We start from the raw sequence: 18898 nt of genomic DNA, 5'->3' as shown, positions 1-18898 counted from the left end.
TGGAAATTTGTAAAAAATGTTGGGAGGATAAATTTGGATTCTTGTTTATAAGTAAAGATAACGATATGGATAATGGAAGAAAAGGTTTTGATCAATTTATTTTGATTTAAAACAGTTATTGGATTTGGTATAAAAGTAGATTAAAAATAAACATTTCCACAGTTTAACAACATATTTCATTATGTCTAGATCAGTGACCTTTCCTTGAATGGAAATAGTTCTGTTATAAATACAAACTATTTTCCACCAATCGAATTGGATGGACGTTTTGAGTGTGCATTAATTGATTTTAATATGTACAATTCAATCCCAAATATAGACGAAAAAAACTATCTCTTCCATATTGAAACAAATGTAATCACCATTCCTACTGGAAGTAGGACATGGATACTATTCGTTTGGAATGTAACATAATTAGTGGTTCATATGTAGATAATACACCTAATCATACGTTACATGAATTCCGTATTAATGTTATTTCTGTCTATAAAATGAATGTGACACCACATAATCTAATTTACTTGCCAATCAACTGTAATGAAATAAGCACACTCTCCATACGCATCGTAGATCAAAACGGAGATTTGGCAAATGTGATTAATGTGGTGAAAACGTTTCGATTCGGTTGCATATCCGCATGATAAAATGAATATTTATAATAAAAGACCTGGTTCATACACTCAACCAAGCATTACTAATTGTAAAGCTATAGAAAGAGGATCTACCCTAAAAAGAAGTTCACTTACTTTAAAAAATAAATTATTTGTAAAGTCTCTAGGCTTACTTTTAAAGTTACAAATTAATAAAAAATATACTGGAAGAAAAAAATGAACGAAATTTTAAATGTTTGAGAAAATGTTTACTCTGATGAGAGTATTTCCAAAAAAGATTTTCATACCTATTCGTCGTATAATCAAACATTTAAACCAAACGATGAAATTCGAATTACTATCTAAAATAAAGACTTGTATGTGCTCCCTCATGAAAGTTTGAAAAGTTAGAAAAGATACAACAGTCGGTCCTACAACTGATAATGTTACAACTTTTTTAAAAATAATTGTATGGCTTACTTCTTGGATGAAATCAAGTACGAAATAAATGGATGCGAGATTGATAGAACTTGATTTGTCGGTATGACAACTACTCTTAAAAATTTTTTGTCACTTGATAACCTTTAAAGTCAAAATCTATCAAATTCTGGATGGAGTGGTGGAGATGACTTTTCTACTGAACCTTACTTTAACTTTTCTGTCCCATTAAAAAATTTATTGGGGTTTGCTGAAAATTATAAAAAGGTTTTGTTGAATTGTGAACATGAACTTGTGCTAGTGCTAAATAAAAACCTAGATGATGTAATTGAAAAAAAAGAGATTTGAACTAACATTTAAATTAGAAATGACCAATATAAGTTGGAAAATTCCTCATGTGACACCTAGTGACATTGCAAAAAATGTACGATATTATTAAAAGTGGTGTAAACCTACCTATTGCATTTCATAGTTGGGACTCCTCCCTTAACCAAAAATTAGGACAAGTAACACTGATCGGAAACTTGGTTCATTTAAATTCTGAGTCATACCCATATGATTATTTAAATGTCGACTTTAATAAGAATCAGTTTGCTAACCTACATGAAATGTATTCAAGATTTCAATTTAGTTACTACAATCGTGAGTCACAACCATTTTTAACACCATCGGAATTTAAAACGAAATCTCCAATTATCGTAATTGATCTATCATATCAAAATGAAACAGTAAAATCTGGTCCTTTTGACGTGAGGTATTCAACTGAACTGAAGACACCAAGTGTCGAAAATACACAAGCTCATTGCCTACACATATACGATCGATTAGCCGAATATAATCCCTTAAATGGATAAGTACAACGAGTTGTTTGATACTGTTGAAAAATGATTAAAGATATCAATACACGATCGATTTGTCGAATATAATCCGTTAAACGGATTAGTACAACGAGTTGTTTGGTATTGTTTAAAAATGATTAAAGATATTATGTCAATTAATATTCAAGGTTTCTTTTACAATAACAATAAATTTATTCTTAAAAAAAGTGGAATAGTAGTTGAAAAGGAACCAAACTTGAATAATATTTTTATTACAGAACCACCATATGATTTTACTTTATTAAATACAAAATCTCAAACCACTGCAAACTGCGCAAACGCGACGATATCTTAAGGCAATAACTTTTGGAAAACAAATTATCTGTAAGGGAATGTAAAGAAATGTTTTCTACAACCTTTTTTTGTGGAAGCCACCATTTGATAAATGTCGAGGACATACATTGGCCGTCATTAAGCCGGTTTAGAGGAAATTGATTTCCTTATTGTAAATATCATGTTAAAGGTGGTGTTTGTGCTTTAAACAATGCATACAACATTCTAAATTTTTTTAAAAGTATTTCAAAATAAATGAATTATATCTATTTGCGTTCACTTCATTTTGAAGTTGAGACCACTTGTGACAATACCTGTTTCAAAAAAAAAAATTTCGTTAAATAATAAAATTTCCTGAAAAAATTGATAATGTTTTTCTACAATTCAATGGGTAGATATTTGAAAATCATTTCCAATACCTTCTTAAAACCAAAATTATGTTCAAGAATCAAGGTGCTCAAGATCTAAAAACAATGAAATAAAATGAAATAAATGATATATCTTTTACGTAAACTGAAAGAATGGAGCTAGAAAAATAATTTCATTGTATCAATAATTAATAAATAAAAGTATTATGTGAAACGAAAAAAAAAACTTGTTTTCTTACTTTTTATGAATAAGGGAAGGGAAATACATATATATAGACTCTTGCACACGTACACATATACACACAACTATTATGATGTACACTACCCCCGGAACTCATCCGCATTCAGCGCGTGCGCAATGGGTGCCGTAACATGCTCTTACAAGATGTTTACAAATCAGATACATACATGTGAAGTGACCTTTAATTAGGAGTGAAATTACTTAGAGCTGTGAAACAATGACTACACACACAAAACCACAACCTCTTGTATCCTTTTTATCTATGTGTTGGAAGAGAGAAAGAATAATAAAACACACATTTTATTACGGTGCGAGCATGGAGCTTCCTCATCGGTTCTCTTTTGGTCAGACATATGTTTGCACTATGAATTAAAACTTACAAGTGTCAAAATTGTTTACCTAAAACGCATTCTTAGAAAGTGTTAAGTTTACTGCTTGTCCCAGTGTTCTAGTGCGGGGAACAGAGAGCGATCAGCTGATCGCTCTCGCACTTTGGGACGATGCATGAGAGCGGGAACGAAAGCAGAAATAGGGCAAAGGCAGTCGTCTTCGGCAAGCGAGAGAACACGCACGTCGCAACTAACGAGGGACGCTATTTACATATGTACTTATATTAATAAAAGTGAATTTTGTAAATTTATCTTTTTAGTGTTACAATGACCCTATGTTCGTCAAGGGGACACAACTATACATGGTGTCCCATGAGGGGAACCTGCAATCGCAAACATAATCGAAAATTCTTAATTCTGTGTAAATGAGCACCGTTTGATCGCAACTGCGTTAAGCTTGCAAGTCGGAAAAGTGAAAGAGAAAGAAAACGGCAATACATAGACGCAGCTATGGAAGTTTCTGGACCTTTCTGGACGTTTTCTTCGCTTCTTTTGGGCTGGATTCTTGTGCATAACGCAATCGCACCTGCACCAAGACTACAAGCCGGCGGCTCTGCGAATCACGGAAGAGGAGAACTGCGATACATAGAAAGTTTTTTTTAACTTTCGTTGATCTTCGCTTCGTACATAACTGAGTGAGTAGACAAGTTGTGTGCGACTATTAAATTATTTTTTTGGGTGGTGAATTGCGCGCAAAATTCGGTTTTACACTGGTCAATATAAAAGCCGGATCGGATGCTCCTACTTTGGAGCAGTTGGTTAACTTGCAGGCGAATCGATTTCAGTCCGTGAAATTCCTGTTACAACATTTTAAGAAGGATTCGCAATCGAGAAAAACAAGGATTTACCTGAAGAATCAGCTGGAGCAAATTCAGGAATGGTGAAGCGCGTTCAGGGAAACGGATTCAGTGATTTTGAACCTGGAATGTTTTTCGAAGGAATTCCAGTCGGAGTTAAAGGAGGGGTACATGGATGCCTATTGCGCTTTCGCGGAGGATTTGGACAAACTTGGACCAGAGGCTCATGCGCATCCGCCACCAGTGTCTGAGGGCGCCAATGCGGAAGTGCGGCTGAACATGCTCCAGATGTCAGTTCGGAAGTTCTCCGGCACCTTTGTCGATTGGCCAGCCTACTATACTTCCTTTACGAGCCAAATCCACAACAACGCCAATCTGAGTAGTGTGCAGAAGTTGCACTCTCTCAAAGATTCGCTGACGAGGGAACGCGATAATGCCATCCATCCGATGGATGGGTCCATCAGCGTTTTCGCGTTGTCAACGTTAACCTTTGGGACGCCGTCTGCACCATTCACGTCCATCAGGGTCATCCATCAGTTGGCGAAGGACGAGCGGCGTTCGTTTTCCAAGGCAGAAGAGGTATTGACGAGCGAAATATAAGTGGATGACATTCTTTCCGGAGGTCACACGTTTGAGGAGGCACGGGATAAGCGGACATAAGTATCGGGTGCGATAAAATCACTGTGCATGGAGATGCGGAAATGGTTTAGAAACGAGTCCAGTCTCTTGCTCTCGATTCCTGCGAAGCATCAGTGCAGCCGGACTCCTTTAACTGGGACACTACGGATCCTATCAAGGCGTTTGGGATGTATTGGCTCCTGAATAAGAACTTCTTTAAATTTCAGGTCAATTAAGAGATTCCATCTAGGTTCACCAAACGGATGATTTTATCGATCGTTGGCAGATTTTCTACTTTCAGCCGGGCTGCACGAGTCACGACCTATGCGTTGCGGTTCAGGCACAATGCTGTCGGCAAGGAGGAGAGGCGCATCGGGCCCCTAACCATTGAAGAGCTCGACTTTTAATTGGGGGTTATAATGCGCATCGTGCAGCGGGAATCGTTCCCAATGGATTTGGCTGCAGTAAGAGATAGTAAACGGCTACCTGTGCGAAGTAAGCTTATGAGCTTGTCGCCGATCTTGTCGGAAGGCATCCTGCGATTGAGGGGGCGACTACGCCATTCAAACCTGCCATATGAGCGCCGGCATCCGATAATACTCCCAAGTTCCCATCATTTCAGTGAGCTGGTAATATGGCACTCGCATGTTTTGACTCTACACGGAGTTGGGCAGCTGACTTTAGCGCATACACTCTTCGAAGAGTTGTGCGGAAATGTGTCCAGTGTTTCCGGGCGCAGCCCTCCGCTTCGGCTCAGCTCATGGCAGACTTGCCGCTTCATCGAGTGAACGCCCCTAGTCGTCCATTCATTGCAACGGGAGTTGACTGCACAGGCGCTATAGAGCTCAAGGCAGCACGGTTGCGAGACACCAGCTTCTACAAGCGGTACATCGCCGTTTTCATTTGCCTTGCAACAAAGGCTGTGCATTTGGAAGTAGTGACAGGCCTCACCACGGAACATTTTTTGCTGGCGCCTGTACAGTGACAACGGGACCAACTTTGTGGGGGCGGACAATCTAATGAAGAAGTTCTACGGTAAGCTTCAAGAAGAATACGATCAGCTTATAGCCCCCAAACTCGCGTCACTACGGATAATATGGCACTTCAATCCTCTTCAGTCGCCCAATTTCGGCGGGCTGTGGGTGGCTAACGTGAGATGGCTAAGGTGCTTATAAGCTTAGAAGCATGTCTCAACTCGCGGCCGAATTGCCCTCTCACAGCGGATGCAGACGACCTAGAGGTGCTCAGGGCGACTCATTTGTTGATTGGTGACTCGCTGCATGCTCCTCCTGAGTTTCGCCTACAATGTAAGTCCTTCGTGGAGCAATTCCTGATCCAGCAGGAAATGGTACGTCATTTCTGGAAGGCTTGGAGTCGGGACTGGCTAGCACATCTACAGCAGAGGCCGAAGTGGTGCCGAGAGGCTGAAGGACTCCAGCCTGACGACCTCGTCATTATCAAGGACGACTGTTTTCCGCCGTCGCAATGCCGACTGGGGCGCGTCGACGAGCTACACACGGGGACGGATACGTTGGTTCGGGTAGTCACGCTCAAAACCAAGCAAGGCCGGTTGAAGCGTTCAGTGTCGAAGCTTTGTCCACTGCCGATCCGATCATAAACGCCCTCACAAACACACCTAAGTGATAATTAACTTGTTTCTTGCACACACTACCTGTTTACATTCACTTCTTGTTTATCTTTTAGTGTTTTGCATTGCCTGGGAACCCCATTGTTAGTCAAATGCAAGGGGAGACAACTATACAGAAAGGTTAAGAACAAAGTAACGGTGTATTAAAAGCAAAGTAGCCATACAAAAACACAAATATGCGAGAGCTGCATTTCTAGAAGGGTCATGCACAAAGTAACGGTGCTTTAAAACGAGAGTAAGAAACAAGAAGCAGAATTGCTGAGAGATGTAGCACAAAAAACTATTTTTTGTTCTGCTCTGATCTCGCTCTCAATTTTTGGCTACGGCTACGCGGAGCACAGAATATTATTTTCTGGTATTGTTATAGATATAGCTCTGAGCCTTTCGTAACTCGGAGCAGAGCAGAGCAGGTCAGTTTTCTTTTTATTGCTACGGCTCTGCTCCCGCTCTCGCAGAGGTGAGAGCGGTAGCAATAGGAAAACGAAAAACTACGGGAGTAACGTAGTTACGCTGAGAATAACACAGCACTCATCAGTACGGTAAAAAGGGTCATTGTATAGGTCTTCGCGAAGAATGTTAAGTTTACTGCCAGTATCGACGCATTTTTCTCACCGCTCCTACCGTTTCTGCAATTACAACAACAACTACGTCTACGTCGTCGATGACTTTCCAACCAAGTCTCTTATTGCAACTGACAGCCTGCCAACTTGGGGATCTATGGCTCGGTTTTTGGAACAAAGATGCTGTACACTTGAGACTTAGAGCTGATAAAAAATCGATGTCAACATCGATTTAATCGATTCTTTTTTTTCGGTCGATGCATCGATCGGAAACATGAAAAAAAACCATCACTGGGAATAAAAAGAGGAAGAAAAACTTGGAAATAAGGCTAAGTTAATTAGAATTTTGATTTAAAATAATTAAATATATCTTAATTGTAGTTTTTACACTTCCATAGAATTGTTGTGTGTGTTGGTGGATTGGAGAATCGGAATAAAATGAACAAGTTTTTGTTTGTTTTTTTAGCTTTTAAGTTCTTTAAGTTTTTCTTTCTAAGTTTACATAACATAATTTTAAAAATATGTGATCTCTTCTCGTTTCTTACTTTTGTTTATTCCATAATTTTTATATTGTTTTATTTTTTCGATTTAAATCGATTAAATCGAGGTTTTTTTTGAAAACGATCGAAAAAAATCGATTTTTTCCCAGCTCTATTGAGACTGTGAATTTGGCCTTAGATCCGCATCTGCCAGCGGATCAAGTGAGCCGACGTAGGCCATTTAATAATCGTTCGTGCATGCCCATTAATGTGCCGCCGGCTCCATGTGCCCAGTGCGGTATCCTGGCGCATGCTGTCCTTCTTGCCCAAGGTTCCTTGCCTTGTCAGTTGAGGAACGATACGATGAAGTCCGACGTCCTGCCCTCTGCTTCATTTGCCTGAAGTCTGGACACTTAGCCCGTGAATGCTCATCCTCCCGCTGCCCAACGTGTAATCGCCAACATCATGCCCTGTGACGTCCTAGCGTGGATCTTGCCAATGAGGCTGACGTTGCGATCTCTCGGGCTCTGCCAGCTAACGTGTTTGTGACCCAGGATAGCCCAGCCGCCAACATTCGCGTTCGTGGCCGATCAGGAGACTTTCTTCCCTGCCGAGCGCTACGTGATTCCGGCTTGCAAGTTCATCTCATCACATCGAGGCTGGCCAGCCAACTTCAGCTTTATCGGTCCGAATGCTCTGTAGCGGAGACTGGCCTTGGAGACACTGAAGTCACTACGGATGGAGGATCGGTTAATGTATGCCTGAAGTCTCGCATATCCACGTATTCGGTATACATTGAGGCAGTTGTGGCGTCTCACATCGCAGAGCGTCAACCTGGTCAGCACATTGATGTCCCCAACTGAAAGGTTCCTGCCAGTGTGGTTCTAGCAGATCTCAACTTCCACAGAGCGCAGCGTGTGGATTTGCTTATTGGAGCCAGCCTCATTTTCGATCTGCTCTCATTTGGGCAAAACCAACTAGGATACGGTCTGCCTTTTGTGCAGAATACGCGGCTTGGATGTGTAGTTTCTGGAGATGGTTGCACCCCAGGAAAACCTCGTGTGGCCGCTTCATCAGCGGTCTCCTGTTTCCTGAGCTCCACGTGCCACTCTCGCGGGGCTAAGGTGGTTGAGCTGAAGAACCTGAACGATCGTTGTTCCCTGTTACGTCCTTGCGTGGATCCTACCAATGAGGCTGGCGTTGCGACCTCTCGGGCTCTGCCAGCTAACTCGTTTGTGACCCAGGATAGCCACTCTGAAGCAGTGTTCTTGCCAGCCGCCAACATTCGCGTTCGTGGCAGATCGGGAGACTTCCTTCCCTGCCGAGCGCTACTTGATTCCGCGATGCTGGTCAGCCAACTTCAGCTTTATCGGTCCGAATGCTCTGCAGCGGAGACTGGCCTTGGAGACACTGAAGTCACTACGGATGGAGGATCGGTTAATGTATGCCTGAAGTCTCGCATATCCACGTATTCGGTATACATTGAGGCAGTTGTGGCGTCTCACATCGCAGAGCGTCAACCTGGTCAGCACATTGATGTCCCCAACTGAAAGGTTCCTGCCAGTGTGGTTCTAGCAGATCTCAACTTCCACAGAGCGCAGCGTGTGGATTTGCTGATTGGAGCCAGCCTCATTTTCGATCTGCTCTCATTTGGGCAAAACCAACTAGGATACGGTCTGCCTTTTGTGCAGAATACGCGGCTTGGATGTGTAGTTTCTGGAGATGGTTGCACCCCAGGAAAACCTCGTGTGGCCGCTTCATCAGCGGTCTCCTGTTTCCTGAGCTCCACGTGCCACTCTCGCGGGGCTAAGGTGGTTGAGCTGAAGAACCTGAACGATCGTTGTTCCCTGTTACGTCCTTGCGTGGATCCTACCAATGAGGCTGGCGTTGCGACCTCTCGGGCTCTGCCAGCTAACTCGTTTGTGACCCAGGATAGCCACTCTGAAGCAGTGTTCTTGCCAGCCGCCAACATTCGCGTTCGTGGCAGATCGGGAGACTTCCTTCCCTGCCGAGCGCTACTTGATTCCGCGATGCTGGTCAGCCAACTTCAGCTTTATCGGTCCGAATGCTCTGCAGCGGTGACTGGCATTGGAGACACTGAAGTCACTACGGAAGGAGGTTAATGTTTGCCTGAAGTCTCGCCTATCCACGTATTCAGTATGCATTGAGTTAGTTGTGGCGTCTCACATCGCAGAGCGTCAACCTGCTCAGCACATTGATGTACCCAACTGGAAGGTTTCTGCCCATCTGGTTCTAGCAGATCTAAACTTCCACAGAGCGCAGGGTGTGGACTTGAGGATTAGCTGCAGAACCTGAACGATCGTCTGGCTGTCTATATTGAACGTGTGCATGACTTGGGGACAGAGACCGCCTGAGCATCGAGGTGCAGACCACTACTATGTGTCATCTAGTGCCAAAGTCAATGTGGAGAACAAGGAAATTGATCCCGTGGGCAAGTCCGTGATGCATAAGGTAAAGATAAAAGAAACGATGAGATGGCCATTGGATGCTGGCAGCAGCAGCGTTTTGATCTAGAAAAATGCACCTTGTTACCGTACTAAAGACAGGTGTTGGAACGACAAGGCGTGCGGTGTCAATGCTGTGTCTACTGCCCCTTAAGGACTTTGTTGAACGCTAGCCTTCAACGGGGGAAGGATGTTGGGTCAAGCAGTCAAAGCAAAGACGGATGAGTAGCGGCGGGTTTATTAGCAATTTCTAGTTTGTTTTGATTATCCAGTTTCGCATGCGCTTTACTGTTACTTTGTAGCTGTAGCTGTTGTTGTTAAGCTGTACCTTTTGCATTCGGCTTGGTTTTGTTGCGGAGTTCATTTTGTTTGATTTGAATTCGGAATAAAAATTTGGAAATTGAATTGCCCCGATGTATTTATTCTAAAGCAACTAAAAACTTTTAGTTGCTCAAAATTGCTTAAAGCAATCTTCACCTAGTTTTGTAAAATAAAATTAATACAAATTTATTATTTTTTTAATTTTTTAATTGATCTTCATAAGTTCCTAACTCATTCAGAGTTGTATCATATTTGTGTACAATGTAGAAAGATAATACCCACGCTGAATGCTTCTGCACCTTTGTTGTTGCCGAAGAAGTTTGATTGTTTAAGCAGATCACATAGTTTTGAGTTTTGAGAGTTTCTTAACTCACCTAGTGTAGGCATTGATATTGATATTGTTTGTTGAGCAACTAAGAGTTTTTTATTGCTGTAAAATAAATAAACCGGGCAGTTAAATTTCCAAATTTAATTTCGAGTTTAAATCAAAACCAAATCCACTTCGCAACGAAACCACTCTGAAATACAAGAAGTACAAGCTAAACAACAAAAGCTTCGAGCTTCAGCAGGTCTACAAAAGCGCAAGCACAAGCACTACAAAATAACAGTAAAGTGCATGCGAAACTGGAAAAACCAAAACCTAAGTTTAGAACTTGACATTAAAAACGCGAAGGCATATAACTTATTTTTACAACCATAGCTTACAAATAACAAGCAATAGTGGACTCCATATTTCATTTATATGATATTATGGTTTTAAGGGTTTTAATGTCCTTAATTTGTGTCCTTTGTATTGTCTCTAGACTATGTTTACTCAATGTTATCTATAGGGAGTGCATACAGGTATGTTTTACCCCTAGAACCAATAGTTGTGGTCTTGAGTATACACAGGAGCCCCGGATTTCATTGAATGACTTATAGTTCGTGCACAAACTTCGTGTAACAGACATTTTCCCTTTCTATGTCCACATGATTGAAATGATGGCCGATGGTTCCGTGAAAGTATCTCAGCGAGATCTGAGCGTTCCTACAAAAAGTGATAAGCGGTTTTCGATCTTGGTGGGCGTAAGAGTGTGCTTAACCGAATGTGAGTAGGAAAAGTAGTAACTTAAATTCATAATTTATATGGTCAATGGTTAATATATGTTTAAACAACTTGTAAGCAACTAAATATGAAAAGATGCTCACGGAGTTAAATCTTAATCTTTCCTAGCTTTCAATCCGCTCTCGTCCACTTATTTATCTCTTATATTCATATATTTTTGTAAGCAGAGTGATCGAAACGCCGTTAGCTTTTTGCATAGACCTTTTTTGTCAAGGCAGTGCAGCTGCAGTCAATAAAGAATAAACATGAATTTTTACGCGATAAAACATATTGTGCGTTGTAATCCATTAAGAGATTTAAGGGTGGCAAATTCGTTGCTTTTCCAAAAACAATGCGCGTCCAAGATTATACAAGTTAACAACAGCAATATTTCCGCATATTTTTCACCGCAAATATTGCAACATTGTCAAGCACAAAGTTGCAGCCCAAGTTCAATAACATAAAGTTCAATACCATAAAGTTCAATACCATAAAGTTCAATAACATAAACACGAGCACCCGGTCTGCCGCAACTAAGTACGGAATACGAATTCTGCAGATTCTGCAACCAAGCAATTTTGTCAACGCTACCAGCGCCGCTGCCAGCGCCGCTGCCGCCGAAGGCAACGTCGCTGCTCCAACCCACAGCTTTAAATAGGGATCGCTATGTAGAGTAGGGTAGTTCCGATTTGTATCTCGAACAAATAAAACATATTAATCCAATTTTTGAACTTTTAATTATTTGGAGATTAACTGGCGCCCGAACAGGGACCAGCGCGAGTAAATCCGATTCAGTTCGATCAGTGCTAATAAATCCGTGCAACTCCGTTGACTTTAAAAAGCAACGCGGGGACATCTGATTAAGTTCGATCCGTGCGGGAAATTATTAAATGCAACTCCGCTGGCCCACTCAGGTCAGAGAAATTCCTTCATAATAAAATTGAAGCTGAGGACGACAACCGGTCGGCCAAATAATTGCTGATCCATCGCTGGACTACAAGTACTGTCAGGCAAGCTCGCAGGACATTCTCTATTCGTGTGCGTTGCAGGATCCTCAGTAGGCAAAAAACAGGAAGACATCCGGACCACCAGGAGAAGTAACCACATCAAAGTTAAGTTAAGTGAAAATAGTGATTAAGTGAAACAAATAAGAAACCATACTAAATCAAAAATCAAAATTAAAAATTTTTGCAACCAATTACAAATCAATAAAAGACGTAAAGTTTAAATTAAAGTTTCAATCTAAAAATTATCAAACTCGAATTATTAATTTAAAATTAAATTTAAAATTTGCACAAAATTAAAATTTAATAATATTTCACCAAATTAAAATTTAAAAAAAACATTAAAATTTTAAACTACAACTTAAGAAATTATATTAAGAATTTTAAATTTTTATTTCCCTCAACAATTTTACCTTTACCGTTTAATTTCACATTAATATTATTATATTTGAAATGAAAACTACTTTAATGTGCAAGACACACCCATGACTATTCCCCTTCTTTAAAAAAACAAATGGCCAATCAGCGAAATCTCTTAAGACCTCCATTATCAACTTTGAACAACAACAGCCACCAGGACCAAATAATCCAGAAGAACCCACGCAGTTTTAGAACAGCAAGTAAATCCAAACAAAATTCATTTAGTTCAGCAACTTTAGAGACTTGAAATTCAACAACAACAACACAGGAATAACATGGCAGCAAAAGAATTACAGGCTGCCGTCAGGCAAATACTTGCAGAGCAATTACCAGTTTTATTTAGACAAGCACAAAATGCAGGGATTGATTTCGCATGTGGCCCAAATCAAGAAATTTTTCTAGAAAATAGATAATAGATACAGGAAATCCAGCGGAATTTAGTTCTTGGAAAAAAGGAGTCGATAGAGTGCTAAAAACATATGAAAACACTGTAGGAACGGCTAAATATTTTGGTATTTTACACACTATTCGTAACAAAATAACGGGAAATACAGACACCGCATTGAAATCCTACAACATTCCATTAAATTGGAATGCTATCTCGAAGTGTCTAACCCTCCATTACGCAGATAAACAAGATATAGGAACCCTTGAGTACCAAATGACGACGATTAGCAGGGCACTAATCAGACTGTAGAAGAGTTCTATCAGGCGGTATGAAAGAACCTGCTGACCTTCCGGCAGCATTGCACCTATGCTTAAAGTTTGAGAATCAGACATTCCGCGCTAACCACGCTACCAACAGAGGGCAACAATCGTCCTTCAAGAATGCACCTTCACGGTTCGTGCCACAAATGCAACCAGCTGTACCAATTTGGCCACAATGGTCAATCCCTACAGGGAACGCCCAGTTCCAGACTTCCTTTGCACAACCCAACTCATTAGACAACATTATAATCTACACCGACAACCATTCAATGGCCAGAACTTACAAGTGGCCCCATATGTAACGGCCCGGCCTTCAGGAAGCCAAACACCCCCTCGACCTTTGGCCGCAAAGACACAACCACGACCTGAACCAATAGACATAGACAGGACTCTACAAACCAAACAGATAAATTATATGAATAAACCAGGACGCTTTGACACTGGCAAAAGACCACCAAATCTAATTAACGAGACGGCAAAATAATCTAGGAACTTTAATATTCAATCAGCTACGGGTACTTCCACGGAAGTAAAAGAAGAATCTCCATCACTCGTAGATTACGACCAATCTCTAAAAACTCAAGAGGAAACCCCAACCGAATACCATGAAACTCTTTCCGATTATTGTGACACAATAGAGCAGGCAGACCAGGAATACCAATATGACTACACACACCTTAATTTTTTAGAATAACCAACTCCTCATTACCATATTTTGAAAGTAAATTGAGTGGAGAAACACTAAAAATTCTTATTGATACCGGTTCAAATAAAAATTACATCCCACCCAAATTCATAAAAAATCCAGAAAAAAACATATCCTCATTCGATGCCATATCGGTTGGCGGAAAAATCAAAGTCACACACCATAATAACCATTCCATATTGGGAAATGACAGTTTAAAAGAGTTATGATCAATAATCGATACCAACAATAAAACCATTTTATTAAAATCCGGCAGAGTCATAGCTATAAAAGAAGAAATAATAGAAACAGTCAACCTAATTATTCCTCCGACAGACCATCTTAAATAGACACAAAAAATATAAATAAACCAACTCCTCCGAAAATACCCAAAACTCTTTGCTGAACCCGACGAAAAACTGACCTACATCACAAATGTGAAAGCTGAAATTCGTACAAATACTGACACTCCAGTTTACTCAAAATTTTAGCAATATCCTATGGCACTTAAAGACGAATAACCCGACAGATAGAAGAACTTTTAGAAAACAATATAATACGACCCTCAAGATCACCTTACAACTCACCAGTCTGGATAGTTCCAAAAAACCAGATAGTTCCAACATAAAAAAATACAAAATGGCAAAAGACTACAGGAAATTAAATAGAGTAACAATAGCAGACAGATACCCCATACCAGATATAAATGGAGTTTTGGCATAATTGGGAAATAATAAAATGTTTTCTGTGTTAGATCTCAAGAGCGGGTTCCATCAAATTCCTTTAAAAGAAAGTGATGTGGAAAAAACTGCCTTTTCCGTGAACAACGGAAAATATGAGTTCACAAGACTTCCATTTGGGCTAAAAAACGCGCCATTCATATTTCAAAGAACATTAGACGACATTCTTAAGGAACACATAGATAAAATGTGTTACGTTTATATCGATGATATAATTGTATTTAGTCCGGACGATGAAACCCATTCCAAAAACTTAGAAAAAATATTTGAGACCTTAAATAATGCCAATATCAAATGCCAATTAGACAAGTGCGAGTTCTATAAAAATAAAGTTGAATTCTTAGGTTTTGTAATATCAGATAAAAGAATAGAGACAAATCCCAACAAGGGAAAAAGCGATCGCCAACTACCCTTGTCCCAAAACTGTAAAAGAATTAAAAGCATTCCTCGGATATCCTTCTGGATATTATAGGAGATTTATTATGGGATACGCCACACTAGCAAAACCCCTCACGACTTTACTTAGAGGCGAGGACGGGCGTATTTCAAAAAAGGGTTAATCGAGGAAAACCTTTCCACCTCAACGATGAAGCTAAGCAAGCTTTTGATAAAAGGACGTACTATTACAATACCCTAACTTTAATGAGAAACTCGTACTAACAACAGACGCTTCCGACCCCGCAATAGGAGCAGTACTCTTACAAAAGGACAGACCAATAGCTTTCATATCTAACATCCTTCCACAAACAGAAGAAAACTACGAAAGAGCAAAAAAGGAAATATTAGCATCTTATTCTTTGGCAGTAAAAAATATACCTTTACGATCGCCCTAAGGTAACATAAAAATGTAGACTGACCGTGGCACGAACCACTAACTCGCCATTGTAACTGGAAGGGAGGAAAGAAAGAGATGGAAATCATATCTCGACGAATATAAAGAATTACTTTACAAGCCGAGAATGGAAAACGCAATGGTTGAAGCTTTATTTAGAATTCCAAGATACAACGACATCAATTCACTAACAGTAACACACCATAACGCTTAGATATCTGGTCAAAAACTAATTCACAGTGTAGAAGAACCCATAAATGCATGAAAAAACAAATATTTATTTATAAAGAAAATACGCGTGACTATAGATTCCACCGCCGACACATTTTTAGATACCACATCTTCAAAAAAACACCCTTATCCAACTACTTAAATAATAATAATGATAAAAAAATATTAAACAATCTAGTAGCAAATAACAATGATCATATAATAATTAACAATCAACATCAGGATAGAATCAATAACTAACTACAATTTCAAACATGTTAGCAAACTTCATTCTAAAAGACAGTCGTTTTAGTAATGAAAGTGAATTAAATTTTAAAATTCAGGTTAGACGTAAGAAGGAAGAATAGGAAACATTAAATTTCGAAATACGAAAAATATTCCAAACAAACAATATATCCTCCTTATCCGTTGAAGAAATGGTAGAATTTGTTGATGTAATTTCTTACAAAATATAAATTAATTGACAATTAACTTATACGCTATTCTATTTCCGACGGGTACGTGATGTCGTTTTTATCTTATTTGTGTGGACGCTGGGACCAATCCGGTCAGAGAACTAAGATATGATTAACTGGTAGCCTGATTCAAGAAAATTGTAGATAGTTTGGGGTAACTTGAAGATGTAGTGATTCTTGTTGATGTATTAAAATGCTATGTCCGTTATCACTCGGGAAATAGTGGGTTGAACTTTACGAAACATAAAAATCGATTCCGACCCTAAAAATAATATATATTCTTGATCAGGTTCAACAGCCGAATCGATTAAGCCATGTGCGTTTTATTCTGAAAAATGTACATCAGTTAACATAACCTGAAATACAATTTCATAGCTTACATACCACAGTTTCTCTTCCCTCTCTCTGTGATGGCGCAAATTGGTGTAATCCGGACCGCCAATTTTAAACTCGTCATCACCTAGAAATCCTCACACAAATAATGCTGACTTCTAGCGGAGCTAAATTCAAACTTTACTGTCGATAGCCCTAATCCGTTCCGTGACAAATATATTTAGAATTGCTGTTACATATATAGTTAAAGATGAAATAATAAAAACGACAATAAAATAATATATCCAATCTGTAACGACCCGAGATATCAAGTAATAGACCCGCACTTTAGTGTACTTAAATTCGGTTTATTTCTTTTCTTTATTAACACACGTCTGTCTTGCTCGCTCACTTATTTAAAACTAAACTCTCGTCTCTCTTGACACTCATCACTCGTGTCCGCTGCTAGCATCGTCGCTCTCCTTGGCGATCTCGCTGCTCTGTGCAGATTCCCACATCCCTCCTTTATTAACAAGTTTCAGCTTCAAAGGTTGATGTAAACTTTCCGCCAACCGCTCCGTTCGATGGGCCTGTTCTTCCCCATCTTCCTGGTAGTCCTGTACCGATGTCCTATTATCTCGAGCGTTACCTAAAGGAGAAATTACAGATGCCGTTGCCTCGCTTGTCGTTATTGGAATCTTCTTTACATGGGATACGTTCCTAATAAGTGTCTTACCCTCTGCCGTAATTTTAATAATATTATTGTTTCTTTCTACTACTTCATATTCGGTGTCGCCAAAAGTTGGAGTTCATTTGTTGGTGAAAATTACATTCTTCAAAAGCACCTTATCCCCTACCTTTATTTCGATTTCTTTAGCCCCTCTCTTTTTGTCTGCCTGTTCTTTCCCTTTTTGTTTTAGTATACAATCTCTATCCCTTTCAGCCGAGTCTGTAAATTGTTCATCAATGTCATCTATACATGGAACTTTGTCTCGAACGACCCTATTGAACATAAGCTGAGTTAGAGCTACTCCTGTAGTCCCGTGTGGCGTCACGTTGTGCATGAGTACGAACTTCTGAATCTCCTCTTTGTAATTATTTGAATTTGAATATGCGATTTTTAATCGTTTCACCAAAGATCTATTCATATTTTCCACCTCACCATTAGCCTGGGGCCAATAGGGTGGTGTCTTCACCTGCTCTATTCCGCAAATTTTGCAATATTCCGCGAATTCTGAGCTGATATATTGTCGACCATTGTCAGTTCTTAAGTATTTTGGATAACCTAATCTACAAAATATCTCTTTCATTACTTCAATGAGGCTAGCTGACGAAATAGGGCGTAAAAATTTGAATTCGAGAGTAGTAATCTATAAAAACCAGGATGAACTCGTTCGTCTTTCACCGAGTCCTTAGCAATTTCCGAGATGGTCATCGATTTTGGAATAATGTTTTCGATGATATGCAGGATACTGTATTCGGTTTCTCTTTCACAAGTGTCGGGTGGTGTTAGCGGGCAAAGTCGTGATAACGCATCAGAAATGTTCTCTTTTCCTGCTTTGTACACTACTTTAAAATCGTATGACTGCAGACGTAGGAGCCACCTCTCTATACGGGCTGGGGGTATCGATGTTCGTTTGAAAATTGCTTCCAAAGCTTTGTGGTCGGTCACCAGCTCGAATCAAAGTCCAGCCAGGTAGTAGTAAAATCGCTCTACCGCCCAGACTAGAGCCAGACTTTCTTTCTCCGTTTGCGAATAACGTTATTCAACATCCGATAACGCTCGGCTTGCAAATAAAATAATTAAGAGATCATTGTTAGCCGAGAACTGCAATAAAACTGCTCCGAGTGCTACAGGACTGGCATCTGCTACGAGACGGGTTCGATTTCCTGGATTGAAATATTGAAGATTTGGCACATATGCCAGTCGATTCTTTAGGTTGAGAAAAGCGTTTTTCTCTGTTTCGCCCCAGCTGAATTTCGTGTCCTTCTTTAAAAGATGACGTAGAGGTTCCGTACAGTCTGCTAGATCAGGAATAAATTTCCCTACGTACGTCACCAGGCCGAGAAAACTTCGTATCTCCTCTTTATTGATTGGCTCTCAAAATGCTTTAATAGCATCAACTTTATCGGGATCGACTTCAATGCCTCTGTCGGAAAGAATGTGGCCAAGAAATTTAAGTTTTTTGCTTTTCCAAACGCATTTTTGGTCATTTAGCAGTACGTTGTTTTTCTCGAATACCTTGCGGACATCTCTTACGGTTTTGTCATGTTCCTCTTGACTTTCTCCGAAGATAATAACGTCGTCGATGTAGTTCATAACATTCAAAAAATCTACTAACAGCTGCTCGAGATGACGTTG

This window comes from Drosophila eugracilis, unplaced genomic scaffold (genome assembly GCF_018153835.1).
Source record: "Drosophila eugracilis isolate 14026-0451.02 unplaced genomic scaffold, ASM1815383v1 contig_2162, whole genome shotgun sequence".
NCBI classification, from domain to species: domain Eukaryota; kingdom Metazoa; phylum Arthropoda; class Insecta; order Diptera; family Drosophilidae; genus Drosophila; species Drosophila eugracilis.
This window is presented reverse-complemented; position numbering follows the sequence as displayed.